A 20,534-nucleotide genomic window follows, 5' to 3' on the forward strand; every position below is an offset into this window, starting at 1 on the left:
ATTGTAGAGGAATTCGCTACAGGACTTAGCCCTGTTAATAAGCCAAATATTTAGAATTAGTATATAATGTATTGTGTACTTGTAAGTGTATCTTTAAGTACTGACGACGAGGTCGCTGTGCGACTGATACAGGATAACCTATAGTCCGACTCAAATATGAAGGCCGCTGAGAGGGGGAGAAGACCTAACGGGGATTCCCCGGCTGCGGCGTCGCCAAGCATCGTAGCATGTTTCGATCTCATTATTAACTTACATCTTAATGAACCGTCATAAAAGTGTATTCCTCTAAATTCCTAATAAGGATGTATAGAGAGCGTATATTGTTATAGTGTAATGAAGACAATAATTTTGTATAGATACCACAAAATGTAGCACCACTGCTCTCCAGCGTTGCTACTTTTCATGGTTGGACATGGGTGAGGTCAACCTCCCTGACCGCTGATAATCCCCAGGTCAAATCGAGTCACTCCTCCCCTCCCTGTCACTCAGGATGGAAGGAGAATATCTCGTCCGCGCTACTCACCATCGCAACCTTCATAGTCAAGAGAAATTAATTTACAGCGTCAACAAGTTCTCCTTAGAGGATTCTTTTATTAACAATGTGAAGGACACTTCTGACGAAGAACTGTCTGATTAAATAGCTGAGAGAGGATTATGCCTACAGGGTCAAACACATCATAAAAAAAAAAAAAAAACGCACCTTAACTCTTACCTCATGGGTGGTGTGGGAAAAGAGTAAAATAAAACAAAAAAAAAAGATGCAAGTCTACTTGTCTATTTTAGAGAGAGAGAGAGAGAGAGAGAGAGAGAGAGAGAGAGAGAGAGAGAGAGAGAGAGAGAGAGAGAGAGATATGGGCGTTTCTCCACACTTCAGTGTTAATCCTATAATTGGGGCTGCGACGTTTGGCGACGCCGCAACCGGGGAATTCCCGATAGGTCTCCCCTCAGCGCCCTTCATATTTGTGTCGGACTATAGATGGTCCCTGGTGGCCCTTTGTTATCCAATTATTTATGTTATGTTATGTTATCTCTTCAGAACACGCACCAACACAGCCCAGACCAGGGTCTCTATTTAACCCTGATCCAGACCAGTGAATGCACCTACCACGCAACCCTGGAACAACAAAAAATACCATATCAAACCACACACCCAAAAAATAAATAAAACTGAAAAAGTGATAAGAAACTGTACATCATTTCACTAACCGTTCTAAACTCAATCATTCACGTACCATATGATAGCACGTGCACGCCCGCCAGCCAGCCAGCCAGCCAGCCACGCCACCGCCACCACCACCACCACCACCACCACAAGTAGCACGAGGCTCCTGGATCGCCGCCACGGTGCGCTAACCAGGGCATTCCTGGGAAAGACTAGATACAATACACAAAGCTTAATCTTAGGAAAACACACACACATACACACGACTACACTATCTACCAGGAGGCCCTCCACACCCTACACCTCACCACCCTTCAGACTCGCTACCAACACCACCTCCACCAGCTCGCCACAAAGCTTCTCCACTGGCGCCACAGGAGCCTACTCCCTCCGGCAGCTCCCCTTCCCTGCCACAGTGTCTGCCACCAGAAGCCGCTCCCCATACGTGCCAGGCCCGGATACACACATACAAAAACAGTGCAGTGCCCAAAATAATCAAAATAACTAACTCGTGGACACTGACTAAATTTGTGATTAATTTTAAGCATGTAATATTAAGATATTTCTCCTGTAAAATGTTTATTTTCAGCTACAGAGCTGCTTGTCTCAATAAACTATTTATTACTATTATTATTATTACACACACACACACACACACACACACACACACACACACACACACACACACACACACACACACACACACACACACACACACACACTACAACCACAACCATCCACCCTACCACAAACCCACCCTTCGGTTGGGACCGAGTGTTGGGTTGGGTCAGGTGGGCGGGCTCCTCCTTGATAACGAAGACACACACACACACACACACACACACACACACACACACACACACACAACCAACCACTCCACGTCCTCCGGCCAGGAGCGGGATGTGGGTCTGAGTCCAGCTGGGGGCCGCCCCCCTTGAAGATGTCACTTATATACGTTACGCAAACCATTTTGAAAATGAGGATTCCCAAAAAGGCAGCTGGACACCGCTAATATAGAAATTCTGACTTGTTACCAATCAAAACTAACTCCTAAAATATAAAAATATTACCGGAATGAGGAATAATGAAAATATTTCAAAAAACACAATAAATAAAGTGTTAACACTTCGACATGCATAAAAACAATTCCAAAGTCCACCAATTTCCTTCAACAGGATTGATAACGCTTTTCAAAAATTATAACCATCATTTCAAAATATCAAAACCCGCCAACACGCTCAATTAGAAAAATAAACATTTAAAAAACGACGTTGTTTAACATTTTAACACGGCTACAAACCAATCTTACAGTCCACATATTTAACTTATCAGGAGCCTTTCACACTTTTTCCATCATAAACCTTTCTTGAAAACACAAACGCTTCGCTACAACCTCAAATAAAAATCACTCACAGCGAGGGAAAAATTTTAGCGTATTTTCGCCCTCTCATCTGACTCCCAAACACTCTATAAATCACCGCACTTCACTCAACTCAGGCATGGAACACACGCAAAAACAACCCACTATCATTGGAAACCGTCAAAAGGTTCTTGTGACTCGAAATAAATGAACAGAGACAAATATAAATAATAGGGGAGATCGACAGTCTGGGACCGGCAGGACATTTGGGCGCGAGCCGCTGATGACGTCACAACATGGCGGCTCGTGACGTCACATCCCAGTCCCTTCCCTTCCTTCACACACAAATTAGACAATTGCTGATATATTTCAACGACGAACATGAAAGAGTACATCTGTAGCTTCACTTTGTGACCTGTCTGGCCTGTGCTGAGTGAGAGATGAGGCAGATAATGGCTTGAGAAAGAGGTGACGGGTCAGAGGGCTAGCTTGTTTACATATTGAAGGCTTGAATTATTGGGGTTTTTGAAGTACCTGCAGGTGTTAGTTCACTGATATGTTGTTATGGAGGTTACCAACGTTAGATTATTATGACATGACAGCACCGTGAAATGATGACTTACACCAATATGTTACTTACGTTTGCTGCTGGTGAAGAATGCGGCTGGTCTTGGCTGCTGCCGTCACCAGCAGTAGGTACCCACTCACCCCCAGCCACACACACACACATCCTAACCCATCTTGTGTCCGTGTTTACCGAGGCTACACACACGCTGTTCTTTTCGTTGTTATCATGGCTATTGTCACTATGTTCGTGTAGGCTTGTCACTGTCCACCACCACCTGGCCGCCCCTCACGTCTCCCTTCCTCACCCCTGCCGCCGCACAGTCACTGCTCACCGAAAACAGTTAATAGACCCACAAGCATTGGGAATGAATGTCAAGGGCCATCATTTCACTAACCCTACTAAACTCAATCATTCACATACCATATGATAGCACGTGCACGCCCGCCACAGACAGACAGCCAGCCAGCCAGCCAGCCACGCCACCACCACCAGCACCAGCACGAGGCTCCTGGATCGCCGCCACGGTGCGCTAACCAAGGCATTACTGGGGAAGACTAGATAATTAACATGTACCTGGAAGAGAATGGTTAGCCGCGCCGCCTATCGCCCTATGCTTAACACCTAACGCCTAGCAAACCGTAATTAACGTACTTTACTTTATTCCGAAGGGTTGCTCCAGCGGTGACAGTCCCACGGTGTGACCTGTGATACGGGTACTCACCTGTAAAGAAGAGAAGGAGAGAGTTAGTGTGGTGTGCTTATCAAAGCTAGTATTTCATTATTAACGGAGATCAGTATAGGAGTCACGTGGTTCAGGTTAATGCTTAATATTTTATTGCTGTGATAATGAGGCTTAAATAACCACCTCAACTTACCAAATCCAACGCGAGGAAGACGCACTCAATAGGATAAACTAACGCACACCATCACAGTATCACGTCACTAACCGCGACGCCACGCGCACACACACAAGGCACCTCACTCGCCCGCCGCCACAAGACAAAAGGCCGAGGATTTATTCAGCTGGTGTGGGATCACCTCGGCTGTCTTCGAATGTGCTGCCCTTCCTTTGGCTGACACACTCCCACCTCACGCCCTCACATCCACACCTCACTATAAGATCACACTAACTTTGTGCTCACCGAGACACATTTCAGCGCTAAGAAAAAGATGAGATTGGTGGGAGATTAATTATATACCGCACTCGATTTGTTTTCTTGCCATACTTTCGCACAGGGACATGGAACAAGACGCTGCTAACTGCTTGTTATCCTCACGCCACACACTCCCCCTTGTCCCATCCACCCTGCCGGGCTCCCACCTTCAACCTTCCGCCTCCCTTCCCTCGTCTCTGCTTCTCCGTCACGTACAGGCTACCCAACGCCAGCTCCCTTAGCCATGTTCTAATCTTCCTTTATCGTATACCTAGTGGCCAAAGCGTTAATACTAGCCTTAGAGCTTTCGTTGATCTCAAGGGTGCCTTCGACTGGGCCAACAAAGATGTTATTATTATAGACGAACTCATTCTCAAAGGTGTAAAAGGTAGATTATTATGGTGGATCAGGGACTATTTGTACAATAGAACAACACAGGTTTGGTTTCAAGGTGCAGTCTCCTCTGAGGAAGTCTTTGAGCTTGGAAAACCAGAGGGTGGAGTCCTTAGTCCAATATACACATGCCCAAAGGTACATACACAGTATGTGTGTATGTACCTTTTTGTAGTGTGTTGAGTCAACACTTACAATAAAGGTAGCAGAAAAAAAAACAATGGTTTACTTGTGTTTTTATTTCATGTCTAGTATCTAAATATGATATTTAAACAATAATGAATACTTCAATGTATTAATCATGCTTTGTCTCATCATAATTGTTGTTATTTTTCTAAAAATGTTGAAGAGAAAACTATAAGTCAGGGTACTCTAGTCTCTCAATCCTAGTGATGATCAAAACTGTAAGGGAAACTGTGTCTTACATGATGGCAACACAAACAAACAAACAATGGGCTCTCATAAAATAACAACAAGGTGGGAGGCCCAACTTAGTTTGAAATGTGTCTTAACCCTTAATTCTCTTCCAAAGGGATTACTTTGAAAAAAAAAAAAAAAAAAAAAAGATAAAAAGTTAAGCAGTGAAAAATTGACATTTGAGTAATTATCAGGATAATGGGTAGGAATGACGTGTAGGAGGGGCTTAGTTTCACAGAACAGAAAATACTTGAGTCACTAATGATTATAATGGAACACAACATGTTGAGTGAATTTCAGTTTTTTGAACCATACACAATAAATGTAACAAGCAAAAGAAGTAAGGTATATATAGAGAAAAGTAAATTGGTGTACATGCAGACAAAAGCTACATAGTTGATCACACAAGCAAGTCAAATATACATTAGGCATTTTAACACATAGCTAGGTATCCTACATCAATGCAAACAAACATGTTTCAATTCAGGAAAAAAAAAATCATACCATTGTCTTTCCATTCATGAAAACCAGTTAGACTGGCAATAAAGTATATTTGGTCAAGGATATGAATATAATCAGTGAGGCAAAGCAAAAACAATGTAAAGCAAAGCAATACAAACTACACACAAGTGTAATAGGAAAACCTAAAGGTAATAACATTCACTTCTCATGCACAAAACTGTACAACACAATAAGCACACTTTAGTATTGGTTCAACCTAAATCAAGCAAACACCACCATAGATACAACATACGACTAATTGTTAGGTCGAAAAAAGGTATTCATGCACGACACACTAACAAACGAGGACTTAACAATAAACATGCTATACAGAAAATAGATTGCATACCTTTTCCTTCACAGGCCATATTGAAGCTGAAATCAATCAATCAAAAATACAATATCATAACAATATACAGTAAGTCCTTGTTATACGGTACACGTGCGTTCCTGAAAACCTTAGCGTAAATCAAAATGACCGTATACCGAACCCACTACAACATGTAATAGTAAGGAATGCGTTCCAGCACGTCAAAAGTCACCCATACACAAATTAAAGCTTCACGAGTTTCTTTGCAGACGACACAAAACTTTTGAAGAAAGTTGGCTCGCACGATGATGGTGGAACTCTACAGCAGGATTTAGATAGACTATGGGAATGGAGGAAAAGATGGGAGATGGAATTCAACATTAACAAATGTAGCATAATGGAATTTGAGAAGAGCAAAAATAGGATAACAAGACAATACAGACTTGGAGAAGAGAAGATTAAGAAGGTGGAAAGTGAAAAGGACCTGGGAGTTCTCATAACAAAGGAAATGTCCCCCAATAAACATATCAATCAAATTGTTGGTGAGACCTACAACTTACTGAGAAATATTACAATTGCATTCACATATATTGATGAAGATATGGTGAAAAAGTTATTGGCATCCTTGATTAGACCACGACTGGAGTATGCAGCAGTACTGTGGTCACCTCACACCAGGAAGAATATCACCAAAACTGAAAGGCTACAAAGAGCGGCCACCAAACTGGCCCCAACCTCGTCGGCTCTTACGTATGAAAAGAGACTGGACTGACCAACACTGGAGCAGAGAAGAGAAAGAGGCGACCTGTCGACCATCTACAGAATAATTAATAATATGGAGCTTCCTGATAGGATGGACCTGCTGAAGAGGGACACAAGGTACACAAGAGGACATAGACTAAAACTCACAAAAGACAACTACAGAAGAGACTTCAAGAAAAACTTTTTTTTTTTTTTTTTTTTTAATGTAGGGAAGAGGGCCAGCCAGCCAAGGGCAAAAAAAACAAAGTTAGAAAAAGGCCCACTTGAGCGCTGGCTCTCCAAAGAGTTCAAAAAGTGCCAAAACTGTCAGCCAGAATTAGGGGAGCAAATGCCTCGATACCTCCCTCTTAAAAGAAGACAAGTTATAGGAATTCGGAAATACAGATGCAGGGAGGGAGTTCCAGAGTTTACTAGTGAAAGGGATGAATGATTGAGCGTACTGGTTAACACTTGCATTAGAGAGTTGGACAGAATAAGCATGAGAGGAAGAAGAAAGCCTTGTGCAGCGTGGCCGCAGGAGGAAGGGAGGCATGCAGTTAGCAAGATCAGTAAAACAGTTACCATGAAAATAGCGATAAAATATAGAAAGGGATGCAACATTTCGACGGTGAGAAAGAGACTGAAGACAGAGAGAGTGATAGATATATGGAACAGACTGGACAGAGAGGTGGTGTGTGCAAAGTCCACCACCACCACTTGAACACAAAATTAGACACTGAGATACAGAGATGCGACAACACCACCATAGGCTCCCCTCCCGTAAAATACAACTAGGTAAATACACACACACACACACACACATAAAAATATACAAAGAAGGTGAGAAAAAATTTGTACCAATAAGACAACATAGAGAAGTTGGAAAGCAGGACTGGTTTAACGATAGATGTGAAAAGGCTAGAACAAGAAAAGAGGATGCATGGAAGAGGTGGAGAAGGAAAAGACGGATTAAGCAGTGGGAAAGTTACAAAAGAGCAAGAAATGAATATGTGTTGATTAGAAGAGAAGAAAGAAAGAAACAAGAAAAGGATATAATTGATAAATGTAAAGACCAACCAAGGCTTTTTTACAGACATGTGAACAACAACATCAAAAATAGAGAAAGTATTGAAAGTTTAGAAGTAAATGGAGTATGCAGTGAGGATCCCAGGAAATGGCAGAGGCTATGAATGGATGCTTTCGGAAGGTATTCACAAAGGAGACTGCTTTTGACAAACCACTGGTAATGGAACAGAAAGGGATTATGAAGGAGTTTCAAGTAACTGTGGAGGAGATCAAGAATATGATGGGGAGTTTAGAAGTGAGAAAAGCTGTGGGACCTGATGGGGTATCAGGATGGATTTTAAGAGAATGCAGGGAGCAACTGGCAGAAAAAGTTTGTGAAGTAATTGATGCCTCATTAAGGGAAGGTGTAGTGCCCCAAGACTGGAAAAGAGCTAACATTGTCCCAATCTATAAATCAGGTAACAAGAGAGACCCATTGAACTATAGACCAGTGTCACTTACAAGTGTGGTAGCTAAGATGTGTGAGAGGGTGGTGAAGAATAGATGGACAGACTTCTTGGAGAAAAATGACATACTTTGTGAGTGTCAATTTGGTTTTAGAAAAGGGCGTTCATGCACGACAAACCTGATATGTTACTATTCGAGGGTGATAGATGTAATACAGGAAAGAGATGGTTGGGCTGATGGAATATATCTGGATTTAAAAAAGGCCTTTGATAAGGTACCACACCGGAGACTGATCTGGAAACTTGAAATGGTAGGAGGAGTGCATGGCAGTTTACTAAAATGGATGGAAGACTTTTGGTAGGAAGAGAAATGAGAACAATAATTAAGGACAGACCATCAGAATGGGGCTTGGTGGAGAGTGGAGTTCCACAGGGATCAGTGTTGGCACCAGTAATGTTCGCGGTCTACATAAATGACATGGTGGATGGGGTGTCCAGTTATGTGAGCCTATTTGCAGACGATGCAAAATTGTTAAGAAAAGTGAGATGTGACAAAGATTGCGAACTACTCCAGGAAGACTTGGACAGAATATGGAAATGGAGCTGTACATGGCAAATGGAGTTCAACACGACAAAATGCAAGAAAATAGAGTTTGGCAAGAGTGAAAGAAGAATCAGGAGTATGTACAAGATAGGAAATGAAGACATAAAACCAGTCATGAAGAAAAAGACCTTGGGGTGACAATTACCAATGACCTATCGCCAGAGAGACATATAAACAAAATAATTGGAGAAGTATTGAACTTATTGAGGAACATAAGAGTGGCGTTCGTATATTTAGATGAAGAAATGATGAAGAAAATAATTACTGCAATGATAAGACCGAGGCTTGAATATGCAACAATACAGTGGGCTCCGAACTTAAAGAAACGCATAAGGAAACTAGAGAAAGTACAGAGGGCTGCAACAAAATGGTGCCTGACTTAAGAGATTTGACTTATGAAGACAGACTGAAAAGAATGCAACTTCCGACCCTGGAAAACAGAAGAGAAAGGGGAGACCTGATAGCAATATACAGAGTGATGATTGGCATGGAAAAAAATGGATAGGGAAGATCTGTGTATGTGGAATGAAAGAATGTCGAGAGGGCATGGGAAAAACTAAAATGGCCACTTATAGGAGAGATGTGAAAAAATATAGCTTCCCTCATAGAAGGGTGGAAGCATGGAATAGTTTAGACATGGAAGTGGTCAACGCAAGGAATATTCATGATTTTAAGAAAAAGCTGGACATTAATAGATATGGAGACGGGACAACACGAGCATAGCTCTTTTCCCGTATGTTACAATTAGGTAAATACAATTAGGTAAATACACACCAATTTGGGAAATAATTACAAGTTCACTAAATGAAGTGAAAGTTCCACTAGAATGGAAGACAGCCAAGGTAATACCGATATTTAAAGGACAAAAGGCAACTAAACCACTAAACTACAGACCAGCGTCACTTACAAGCATTTTGGGGAAGTTGTGTCAAATAATTATCAAAGAAAAATGGGTTAAACATCTGGAAGAAGAAAAAGTCATATAGAACAGACAATTTGGGTTCAAGACAGGACGGTCATGTGTATCAAACTTATTAAGCTTCTACTCGAGAGTTACAGAAGGACTGGAAAGCAGAGACAGATGGTGGACACAGTATACCTGGACATGAAAAAAGCTTTTGATAAAGTCCCTCATGAAAGATTACTTTAGAAACTAGAGAACATAGGAGGATTGCAAGGAACCTTACCAGAATGGATAAGGGATTATTTGAAGGACAGGGAAATGAGAACTGTGATCAGAGATACATACTCAACCTGGGGTTAAGTAACCAGCAGAATGCAACAAGGGTCAGTGTTAGCCCCCATTATGTTCCAGATTTATGTAAACGACATTCACAATGGGGTAAACAGTTATATTAATCTATTTGCTGATGATGCAAAGCTGCTAAGAGTTATCAAAACCAGGGAGGACGTTTTGCTGTTACAACAGGAAGATATAAACAAGATCTATGAATGGAGCAGGATGTGGAAATTGGAGTTTAATGCCAAGAAATGTCACGTAATGGAACTAAGAAAGAGTAGGAGAAGACCAGTATGGAACTACCTGATGGATAAGGAACAAATAATGAAGACTAAAGAGGAAAAAGATCTGGGAGTGATTATACAGGAAAATCTGAACCCAAAAAACACATAAGCAAGATATTTGGATTATCATGTAAAATGTTGACAAATATAAAAATGACATTTCAATTCATGGACAAAGATATGATGAAAAAAATCATCACAAGCATGATACGCCCAAGGCTGGAATATGCAGCTGTGGTGTGGTCTCCACGAGTTCTGAAAAGGATATAAGAAGATTAGAACAGATACAGAAGATTGCTGAAAAAGATGGTGCCAGAACTAAAGGACCTAATATACAAAGAATGGCTGAAGGAAATGTGACTGCCAATCTTACAAGATAGAAGAGAATGAGGGGACCTAATAACAATGTACAAGATAGTCAATGGCACTAAAAAAATAGACAAGGAAGACCTGGTGCTGGTGATGGCGGTGGACAAAATGGGTGTGGTGACTTCAAATAAATCGGCGTGTCGTTTTCTGCGGACCTGCAAATATTTGGTTAGGTTTTATTAGGTTAGTTAAAAATAAATAAATAAATAAATAAAATTACGAGGTTAGGTTCGACTGAGAGAAGAATATGACATTCAAACAACAAGATCGCATAGTAAATGGCTGAGGAAGGGAAGATGTCCGAGAGATGTTAAAAAAAATATAGTTTCCTGCAAAGATGTGTTGAGACGTGGAACAGTTTGGGTGAAGAAGTGGTGTCAGCAACGAGTGTGCATAGTTTGAAAGAAAAATTGGATAAGTGTAGATGTCGAGACGGGGCCACACTAGCGTAAAGCCCAGGCCCTGTAAAACTACAACTAGGTAAATACACAAACACATAAACACACATTCATATTAACGACATGCCAGAAGGAGTGAACAGCTACATAAATCTGTTTGCAGATGATACGAAACTGCGGAGTTATAAAGCGAAAAGAGGATTGTGAAATCTGCACGAAGACCTAAATAAGATCTGGGAATGGAGTAAAAAGTGGGAAATGGAATTCAATGTGAAAAGCCATGTCATGGAAATGGGAAAGAGTGAAAGACGACCTGTGGGAATCTATAAGATGGGAGATGGAGTAGAACTGGAGAAAGTTAAAAAGGAAGAGGACTTAGGAGTGACGATGGAAGAAAACAATCAACCAGTAAGCCATATTGATAGAATTTTTAGAGAAATATATAATTTGCTAAGGAATATTGGAAGAGCATTTCACTACATGGACAAAGAAATTATGAAGGTAAATACACAAACACACACACACACACACACACACACACACACACATTCCAACATAAATGGAGTGATATCGGGGATTTTAGAACTCAACGATTACTTGAGGGACAAGAACCCAGATATTGTGGGTCTTACTGAAACAAAACTGAGAGAGGGAGAAGACCTGATGATGGTTGGAGAAGGGAAATATAATGTTTGGAAAAGAAATAGAGTAGGTAAGATGGGAGGAGGAGTGATGTTGCTGGTTAAAAAAGATATAAAGGTGGATCAAGTGAAAGAAGGTATGGGAAAGGCAGAAGTGCTAAAGATCAGAGCAGAAACTAATGAAGGAAAAAAGAGGCACTACATAGCGGTGTACGTACCACCTAAGACTAATGCATGGTCAGTACAGGAATATGAAGAAATGATAAGTGATACAGGAACATGTCTGGAAGAAATGTTGGGTGGCTGTGAACGAACTATAATGATGGGAGATTTTAATTGTAAAGAGGTGTGTTGGGAGGACTGGTCAATGGAAGGATCAGAGACAACATGGGGAAATACACTATTGACACTGGCAATGGAAAATGTGTTAACTCAGTGGGTCAAAGAAGATACTAGGTTTGGAGGAGAGGGAGCATCGTCAAGACTGGACTTGGTCTTTAGTACAGAGCCAATGGTCATTGAGGAGATGAGGGTGGAGTGCCCTTTAGCAAAGAGTGATCATGCAGTTTTGGAGTTCAAGGTGATAGATGAAGAGAAAGCTACAAGAAATGAAGAATATAAAGTGGGAAGATGGAATTATGCCAAGACAGATTTTGGAAACCTAAAGAAATTCTTTCAAGAGACAAATTGGATGAAATTCAAGAGTGCTAAGGGAGCAAATGAAAAGTGGAAGGAATTTATAAAAATATACAAAGAAGGTGAGAAAAAATTTGTACCAATAAGACAACATAGAGAAGTTGGAAAGCAGGACTGGTTTAACGATAGATGTGAAAAGGCTAGAACAAGAAAAGAGGATGCATGGAAGAGGTGGAGAAGGAAAAGACGGATTAAGCAGTGGGAAAGTTACAAAAGAGCAAGAAATGAATATGTGTTGATTAGAAGAGAAGAAAGAAAGAAACAAGAAAAGGATATAATTGATAAATGTAAAGACCAACCAAGGCTTTTTTACAGACATGTGAACAACAACATCAAAAATAGAGAAAGTATTGAAAGTTTAGAAGTAAATGGAGTATGCAGTGAGGATCCCAGGGAAATGGCAGAGGCTATGAATGGATGCTTTCGGAAGGTATTCACAAAGGAGACTGCTTCTGACAAACCACTGGTAATGGAACAGAAGGGGATTATGAAGGAGTTTCAAGTAACTGTGGAGGAGATCAAGAATATGATGGGGAGTTTAGAAGTGAGAAAAGCTGTGGGACCTGATGGGGTATCAGGATGAATTTTAAGAGAATGCAGGGAGCAACTGGCAGAAAAAGTTTGTGAAGTAATTGATGCCTCATTAAGGGAAGGTGTAGTGCCCCAAGACTGGAAAAGAGCTAACATTGTCCCAATTTATAAATCAGGTAACAAGAGAGACCCATTGAACTATAGACCAGTGTCACTTACAAGTGTGGTAGCTAAGATGTGTGAGAGGGTGGTGAAGAATAGATGGACAGACTTCTTGGAGATAAATGACATACTTTGTGAGTGTCAATTTGGTTTTAGAAAAGGGCGTTCATGCACGACAAACCTGATATGTTACTGTTCGAGGGTGATAGATGTAATACAGGAAAGAGATGGTTGGGCTGATGGAATATATCTGGATTTAAAAAAGGCCTTTGATAAGGTACCACACCGGAGACTGATCTGGAAACTTGAAATGGTAGGAGGAGTGCATGGCAGTTTACTAAAATGGATGGAAGACTTTTGGTAGGAAGAGAAATGAGAACAATAATTAAGGACAGACCATCAGAATGGGGCTTGGTGGAGAGTGGAGTTCCACAGGGATCAGTGTTGGCACCAGTAATGTTCGCGGTCTACATAAATGACATGGTGGATGGGGTGTCCAGTTATGTGAGCCTATTTGCAGACGATGCAAAATTGTTAAGAAAAGTGAGATGTGACAAAGATTGCGAACTACTCCAGGAAGACTTGGACAGAATATGGAAATGGAGCTGTACATGGCAAATGGAGTTCAACACGACAAAATGCAAGAAAATAGAGTTTGGCAAGAGTGAAAGAAGAATCAGGAGTATGTACAAGATAGGAAATGAAGACATAAAACCAGTCATGAAGAAAAAGACCTTGGGGTGACAATTACCAATGACCTATCGCCAGAGAGACATATAAACAAAATAATTGGAGAAGTATTGAACTTATTGAGGAACATAAGAGTGGCGTTCGTATATTTAGATGAAGAAATGATGAAGAAAATAATTACTGCAATGATAAGACCGAGGCTTGAATATGCAACAATACAGTGGGCTCCGAACTTAAAGAAACACATAAGGAAACTAGAGAAAGTACAGAGGGCTGCAACAAAAATGGTGCCTGACTTAAGAGATTTGACTTATGAAGACAGACTGAACAGAATGCAACTTCCGACCCTGGAAAACAGAAGAGAAAGGGGAGACCTGATAGCAATATACAGAGTGATGATTGGCATGGAAAAAATGGATAGGGAAGATCTGTGTATGTGGAATGAAAGAATGTCGAGAGGGCATGGGAAAAAACTAAAAATGGCCACTTATAGGAGAGATGTGAAAAAATATAGCTTCCCTCATAGAAGGGTGGAAGCATGGAATAGTTTAGACGTGGAAGTGGTCAACGCAAGGAATATTCATGATTTTAAGAAAAAGCTGGACATTAGTAGATATGGAGACGGGACAGTACGAGCATAGCTCTTTTCCCGTATGTTACAATTAGGTAAATACAATTAGGTAAATACACACAATGTTGGTGAGGGAGAAAGAGAATTTGAAGGCTTTGATACGACGCAAACTTCACTATTTGATAGAGCCTTGACTATCAAACATAAATTAGATAAATTGATAAAGGAGAGTATGGGAATGAAAGAGAATGAAGAACAGGATAAAGAGCTCCAGAAATTGAAAGAAAGGATCAAAAGAGTGGAAGAAAACGAAACTAGGCTAAGAACCGAAAATGAAGAATTAAAAGTGCAAACAGCGAACTATATAAAATTGATGGAAGAAGGACTCGGTAAAGCCGAGAAAGAAAAAGAGAAGCTAAAAGATCTAGTTAACAAAGAAGAAGAAAGAGTACAAGACGTGATTAAAAAAGAAGTACAAGCATGGAGAATCCAAGATAAGAAAGACAAGGAATCATTTCAAGAAGTATTTCAAGAACAGTTAAAAGAAAGAGATGAAAATATGACAAGCAAAATGATAGGAGTCCTCAAGAAAAAAGAAAATTTAGTAAGAGAAATTGCGGAAAAAAAGAAGTGTAATTAGTTTTGGACTGAAAGAAAAAAATGTTAAATATAGACCAAGAAGGGAAAAAGACGAAATGAAATCAGTAAAAGACCTACTAAAACATCTGAATGACGAGGATAGACATAACTTAGAAGAGGAAGTAGAAGAAATCCATAGAATGGAACCATATCAAGAAGGAACAGTGAGACCAATTAAGATATTACTAAAATCACAAGCAGCAGCAGAAATAGTACTATATAGAAAAACGAAACTCAGAGAAACAGAAGGTTGCAAAGATATATATATAAAGAAAAACAGAAACGAGGAGGAAAGGAAGAGACACAATGAACTGGTGGCAGAAGCAAGAGAAAAAAATAATGAAAGGTCAGAGGAGGAGAAGGCGGCATTTTTTTGGAGAATTATAGGAGACAGGATAAGGAAATGGTATATAAAAGAGAAAGAAGAGAAAAGAATGGTGCAAGTTTAACTAAAAATTATAAGAACATGAGATTAAAAATGATGCATACAAACATAGATGGGATTTTATCTAGTAAATTAGAATTAAGAGATTACATAAAGAAAGAAGAACCAGATATTGTATGCCTGGTGGAAACAAAGTTAAATGAGGCAATAAAAATACACATAGATAAAAGGTATTATATATGGAGGAGAGACAGAGTGGGTAAAGGAGGAGGAGGAGTCATGATGATGTTAAGGAAGGAGATAGTGGTAAATCAAGTGGAGTTTGGGGAAGGAAAATCAGAAATACTGTATGTTAAGATGCATATTAACAAAAACAGGTTATTTTGGTATTTTCCAGCATTTTATGCACCAAAACTCAGAAAAGCAGGCAAAACATTATATTTCTTATAATGTCTTATTTATGTTTTTCAAATGTTTTATGAAAAAAAAAAAATTATCGATTGAAATTTTTTTTATATTCAAGTCATTTTACATTTTTATGCCTCAGAACGATAAAATTGAAGAAAACAAAGCAATATAGAGAAACCAAAGAAAGAGGGAAAAAAGCGTTTCTTTTTTTTTTCGCACCAAAACACAAAAAAACAGGAAAAACGCATGAATAACACTATATGTTTAAAGAACTTAGAAAGATTAGTTTGTCCTGCCAGAGAAAAGGAGAGATATTAGTTTGACCTGTAAGAAATAAGTATTAATTAGACCTGTAAAAAAAATAATAATAATCTTACTTACACACACACACACACACACACACACACACACACACACACACACACACGTCTGAGAGATGTTAAAAAATATAGTTTCCCGCAAAGATGTATTGAGACGTGGAACAGTTTAAATGAAGAAGTAGTGTCTACAACGAGTGTGCATACTTTTAAAGTAAGATTGGATAAGTGAAGATATGGAGACGGGGCCACACGAACATAAATCCCAGGCCCTGTAAAATTACAACTAGGTAAATACATATAAACACACACATACATACACACACACACACACACACACACACACACACACACACACAAGATGCTTATTTTAGCCAAAAGTAACCAGGGCATTACTGAAGAAGACTAGATAATTAACATGTACCTGGAAGAGAATGGTTAGCCCTATGCCTAACACCTAACGCCTAGCAAACTGTAATTTGTACTTGACTTTATTCCGAAGGGTTGCTGCAGCAGTGTCAGTCCCACGGTGTGACCTGTGATACGGGTACTCACCTGTAAAGAGGAGAAGGAGGGAGTTAGTGTAGTGTGCTTATCAAAGCTAGTATTTCATTATTAACGGAGATCAGTATAGGAGTCACGTGGTTCAGGTTAATGCTTAGTACTTTATTGCAGTGATAATGAGGCTTAAATAACAACCTCAATTTACCAGATCCAACGCGAGGGTGAATATAAAGCTGAACAAGCAGTTTTCTTGAGTTTTTAATTGAGTGGGATATTGCTTCAAATTAGTTTATGGTAAGCATTGGAGTGGTGCTTATTTGTGAATGATTGTGTGCTTGTCTCAATAAACTATTTATTACTATTATTATTATTACACACACACACACACACACACACACACACACGCACGCGCGCGCGCACACACACACACACACACACACACACACACACACACACACAACCACAACCATCCACCCTACCACAAACCCACCCTTCGGTTGGGACCGAGTGTTGGGTTGGGTCAGGTGGGCGGGCTCCTCCTTGATAACGAAGACACACACACACACACAAACACACACACACACACACACACACACACACACACACACCAACCACTCCACGTCCTCCGGCCAGGAGCGGGATGTGGGTCTGAGTCCAGCTGGGGGCCGCCCCCCTTGAAGATGTCACTTATATACGTTACGCAAACCATTTTGAAAATGAGGATTCCCAAAAAGGCAGCTGGACACCGCTAATATAGAAATTCTGACTTGTTACCAATCAAAACTAACTCCTAAAATATAAAAATATTACCGGAATGAGGAATAATGAAAATATTTCAAAAAACACAATAAATAAAGTGTTAACACTTCGACATGCATAAAAACAATTCCAAAGTCCACCAATTTCCTTCAACAGGATTGATAACGCTTTTCAAAAATTATAACCATCATTTCAAAATATCAAAACCCGCCAACACGCTCAATTAGAAAAATAAACATTTAAAAAACGACGTTGTTTAACATTTTAACACGGCTACAAACCAATCTTACAGTCCACATATTTAACTTATCAGGAGCCTTTCACACTTTTTCCATCATAAACCTTTCTTGGAAAACACAAACGCTTCGCTACAACCTCAAATAAAAAATCACTCACAGCGAGGGGAAAAATTTTAGCGTATTTTCGCCCTCTCATCTGACTCCCAAACACTCTATAAATCACCGCACTTCACTCAACTCAGGCATGGAACACACGCAAAAAACAACCCACTATCATTGGAAACCGTCAAAAGGTTCTTGTGACTCGAAATAAATGAACAGAGACAAATATAAATAATAGGGGAGATCGACAGTCTGGGACCGGCAGGACATTTGGGCGCGAGCCGCTGATGACGTCACAACATGGCGGCTCGTGACGTCACATCCCAGTCCCCTTCCCTTCACACACAAATTAGACAATTGCTGATATATTTCAACGACGAACATGAAAGAGTACATCTGTAGCTTCACTTTGTGACCTGTCTGGCCTGTGCTGAGTGAGAGATGAGGCAGATAATGGCTTGAGAAAGAGGTGACGGGTCAGAGGGCTAGCTTGTTTACATATTGAAGGCTTGAATTATTGGGGTTTTTGAAGTACCTGCAGGTGTTAGTTCACTGATATGTTGTTATGGAGGTTACCAACGTTAGATTATTATGACATGACAGCACCGTGAAATGATGACTTACACCAATATGTTACTTACGTTTGCTGCTGGTGAAGAATGCGGCTGGTCTTGGCTGCTGCCGTCACCAGCAGTAGGTACCCACTCACCCCCAGCCACACACACACACATCCTAACCCATCTTGTGTCCGTGTTTACCGAGGCTACACACACGCTGTTCTTTTCGTTGTTATCATGGCTATTGTCACTATGTTCGTGTAGGCTTGTCACTGTCCACCACCACCTGGCCGCCCCTCACGTCTCCCTTCCTCACCCCTGCCGCCGCACAGTCACTGCTCACCGAAAACAGTTAATAGACCCACAAGCATTGGGAATGAATGTCAAGGGCCATCATTTCACTAACCCTACTAAACTCAATCATTCACATACCATATGATAGCACGTGCACGCCCGCCACAGACAGACAGCCAGCCAGCCAGCCAGCCACGCCACCACCACCAGCACCAGCACGAGGCTCCTGGATCGCCGCCACGGTGCGCTAACCAAGGCATTACTGGGGAAGACTAGATAATTAACATGTACCTGGAAGAGAATGGTTAGCCGCGCCGCCTATCGCCCTATGCTTAACACCTAACGCCTAGCAAACCGTAATTAACGTACTTTACTTTATTCCGAAGGGTTGCTCCAGCGGTGACAGTCCCACGGTGTGACCTGTGATACGGGTACTCACCTGTAAAGAAGAGAAGGAGAGAGTTAGTGTGGTGTGCTTATCAAAGCTAGTATTTCATTATTAACGGAGATCAGTATAGGAGTCACGTGGTTCAGGTTAATGCTTAATATTTTATTGCTGTGATAATGAGGCTTAAATAACCACCTCAACTTACCAAATCCAACGCGAGGAAGACGCACTCAATAGGATAAACTAACGCACACCATCACAGTATCACGTCACTAACCGCGACGCCACGCGCACACACACACAAGGCACCTCACTCGCCCGCCGCCACAAGACAAAAGGCCGAGGATTTATTCAGCTGGTGTGGGATCACCTCGGCTGTCTTCGGGAGATTAATTATATACCGCACTCGATTTGTTTTCTTGCCATACTTTCGCACAGGGACATGGAACAAGACGCTGCTAACTGCTTGTTATCCTCACGCCACACACTCCCCCTTGTCCCATCCACCCTGCCACTGCCGGGCTACCTTCAACCTTCCGCCTCCCTTCCCTCGTCTCTGCTTCTCCGTCACGTACAGGCTACCCAACGCCAGCTATCCCTTAGCCATGTTCTAATCTTCCTTTATCGTATACCTAGTGGCCAAAGCGTTAATACTAGCCTTAGAGCTTTCGTTGATCTCAAGGGTGCCTTCGACTGGGCCAACAAAGATGTTATTATTATAGACGAACTCATTCTCAAAGGTGTAAAAGGTAGATTATTATGGTGGATCAGGGACTATTTGTACAATAGAACAGCACAGGTTTGGTTTCAAGGTGCAGTCTCCTCTGAGGAAGTCTTTGAGCTTGGAAAACCAGAGGGTGGAGTCCTTAGTCCAATATACACATGCCCAAAGGTACATACACAGTATGTGTGTATGTACCTTTTTGTAGTGTGTTGAGTCAACACTTACAATAAAGGTAGCAGGAAAAAACAATGGTTTATTTATGTTTTTATTTCATGTTTAGTATCTAAATATGATATTTAAACAATAATGAATACTTCAATGTATTAATCATGCTTTGTCTCATAATAATTGTTGTTATTGTTCTAAAAATGTTGAAGAGAAAACTATGTCAGGGTACTCTAGTCTCTCAATCCTAGTGATGATCAAAACTGTAAGGGAAACTGTGTCTTACATGATAAAGGTGTTAACCTAAGGCAACACAAACAAACAAACAAGGGGCTCTCATAAAATAACAACAAGGTGGGAGGCCCAACTTAGTTTGAAATGTGTCTTAACCCTTAATTCTCTTCCAAAGGGATTACTTTGAAAAAAAAAGATAAAAAGTTAAGCAGTGAAAAATTGACATTTGAGTAATTATCAGGATAATGGGTAGGAATGACGTGATCATACCATTGTCTTTCCATTCATGAAAACCAGTTAGACTGGCAATAAAGTATATTTGGTCAAGGATATGAATATAATCAGTGAGGCAAAGCAAAAACAATGTAAAGCAAAGCAATACAAACTGCACACAAGTGTAATAGGAAAACCTCAAGGTAATAACATTCACTTCTCATGCACAAAACTGTACAACACAATAAGCACACTTTAGTATTGGTTCAACCTAAATCAAGCAAACACCACCATAGATACAACATACGACTAATTGTTAGTCTCAGGGACACAAGGGACACA

At 40.6% G+C, this 20,534-nt stretch overlaps 1 long non-coding RNA gene across 1 annotated transcript; it reads left to right on the forward strand.

Moving 5' to 3' along the window:
• The first annotated feature begins 5,701 nt into the window (after positions 1 to 5,701).
• Positions 5,702 to 20,074, forward strand: LOC123519345. The gene is made up of 2 exons (XR_006678994.1): positions 5,702 to 5,821; positions 19,983 to 20,074. It is a non-coding gene; the product is annotated as an uncharacterized LOC123519345 (long non-coding RNA).
• Positions 20,075 to 20,534: the final 460 nt, after the last annotated feature.

This window comes from Portunus trituberculatus, chromosome 45 (assembly GCF_017591435.1).
Source record: "Portunus trituberculatus isolate SZX2019 chromosome 45, ASM1759143v1, whole genome shotgun sequence".
Taxonomy (NCBI): Eukaryota; Metazoa; Arthropoda; class Malacostraca; order Decapoda; family Portunidae; genus Portunus; species Portunus trituberculatus.